Source organism: Acipenser ruthenus, unplaced genomic scaffold (genome assembly GCF_902713425.1).
Source record: "Acipenser ruthenus unplaced genomic scaffold, fAciRut3.2 maternal haplotype, whole genome shotgun sequence".
Lineage (NCBI taxonomy): Eukaryota > Metazoa > Chordata > Actinopteri > Acipenseriformes > Acipenseridae > Acipenser > Acipenser ruthenus.
In genome coordinates this window covers 22,501-25,000 of record NW_026708716.1, presented here as the reverse complement: position 1 = coordinate 25,000, position 2,500 = coordinate 22,501, and positions in this window count along the sequence as shown.

Below are 2,500 nucleotides of genomic sequence, written 5' to 3'. Positions count from 1 at the left end.
TTGCCATATGCACAGTGTCTCCCAGCTCAGCCGTGGAACACTGTAACTCCTTTAGAGTTGCCATAGGCCTCTTGGTGGCCTCCCTGACTAGTGCCCTATACGCCCGGATACTCCGTTTTTGAGGACGGCCTGTTCTAGACAGATTCACAGTTGTGCCATATTCTCTCCATTTCTTAATAATGGACTTTACTGTGCTCTGAGAGGATATTCAATGCCTTGGAAATGTTCTTATATCCTACCCCTGATTGGTGCTTTTGAAGAACCTTATTCCGGATTTGCTTTGAATGTTCCTTCATCTTCATGATGTAGTTTTTGTTAGGAAATGTACTAACCAACTGTGGGACCTCCCAGAGACAGGTGTATTTAACCTGAAATCATGTGAAACACCTTAATTGCACACAGGTGGACTCCATTCAACTAATTATGTGACTTCTAAAGACAATTGGTTGCACCAGAGCTTATTTAGGTGTGTCATAGCAAAGGGGGTGAATACTTATGCAATCAATTATTTTCTGTTTTATATTTGTAATTAATTTAGAACAAGTTGTAGATTTTATTTTTCACTTTGACATTATGGACTTTTCTTGTGTTGATCAGTGGCAAAAACTCCCAATTAAATCCATTTTGATTCCATGTTGTAACACAATGAAATGTGGAAAAGTCCAAGGGGGGTGAATACTTTTGAGAGCCACTGTATTTCTTAGCAGACACCCTTATCCAGGACGACTTACAATTGTTACAAGATATCACATTATTTTTACATACAATTATATTATTTTTCTACATACAATTACCCATTTATACAGTTGGATTTTTACTGGAGCAATCTAGGTAAAGTACCTTGCTCAAGGGTACAGCAGCAATGTCCCCCACCTGGGATTGAACCCACGACCTTCTAGTCAAGAGTCCCGAGACCTAACCACTACTCCACACTGCCGCCCTGACCATAGTCAAAACTGAGCTACATGACCAGAGTCACCATTGAGCTACATGACCAGAGTCACCATTGAGCTACATGACCAGAGTCACCATTGAGCTAAATGACCATAGTTAGAATAGAATTGACTAGAGTCAGAATAGTGCTACATTGGAGGCTGTGTGGTCCAGTGGTTAAAGAAAAGGGCTTGTAACCAGGAGGTCCCCGGTTCAAATCCCACCTTAGCCACTGACTCACTGTGTGACCCTGAGCAAGTCACTTAACCTCCTTGTGCTCCGTCTTTCGGGTGAGATGTAATTGTAAGTGACTCTGCAGCTGATGCAAAGTTCACACACCCTAGTCTCTGTAAGTCGCCTTGGATAAAGGTGTCTGCTAAATAAACACATAATAATAATACATTACCATAGCCACAAAAAACCTTAGTGGACAAAGTGGGTCTGGGTGGCCGAGCGGCAGTTCCAGGAGGTCGGCATGAAGTAGTGACTTGCTCTCATAATGCTATTAGATAACAGATACACTGGGGGGGTAAGTGCATATTACTAAGGGCATGGTCTTTTGATCAAAAAAATATTTAAGTAAAAATAATAAGTCAAGCCATGTGGGAGGCTCTGCACCCCGGGCAGAGTTCCCATTCACCCCTGGCAGCTTCCACTTCCCTGGAAGTCTGTCTGTTGCCCTCCCGTGCCTGGCGCCAGATCAGGTCGGGCTGGAGGCTCTGTTTTCGGCTTGGGGAGGCGGTGGGTCCCCTTACAGTCCTGGACTTCCATGCTGATGGAAGTATGCTGCCCTCCCGCGCCTGGCGCCAGATCAGGCCGGGCTGGAGGCTCTGTTTTGGGCTTGAGTAGGCAGTGTGGGTCCCTTACATTTTTTTATTTTTAATGCACTTTAAGTCTCTTGCCTTCACGGGGTTTGGAGGCTCTGTTTTGGGCAACAGTGTGCCATTTGTGTCGCTGACTTTCAGTGCACTTGAAGCCTGTTGCCCTCGCGGGGTTTGGAGGCTCTGTTTTCAGCAGCAGTGTGCCGTTTGTGTCCTTGGTGACCTCCATGTTTTTGCTGCTAGAGACTAAGTCCCGTTGTGGACATCGTTGTGTCTACCTTCAATGCGAGCCTTTTGGTGGACATGGTCATTGGCCGAGCACTTTAAAAAAAAAAATCCTATCTTTAACATTAGATGACCATAGTCCGGACTTTTTTGGCTCCGCCAGAAACTAAGAGTTGAAAAAGACATAGTCATGTCGCCTATCTTTAACATGACATGACCATGACCATAGCAGGGCAGTTTATGGAAGTCTGTAAACGGCCGAGATTGAAATGTCCTGCGGGGTGGCAGCGACTCCTTGGCAGTGTGACTTCGGCCCCGTTGCCCATAAAGACTCCATGTCTGAGATACAACGGGGGGACCCGCGGAGATTTCCGTCGACAGGGTTTTTAGAACAAAAAATATTTCTAAGTCAGGACGGAGGTGTCAGAAAAATGCTTGTGAGTGATCAGTTGAAGCCAGGCTTGGAGGCTTTGTGCTGGGCAGGGGAAGATGGCCGGGATGACTCCTCCTGTCGGGTCCAT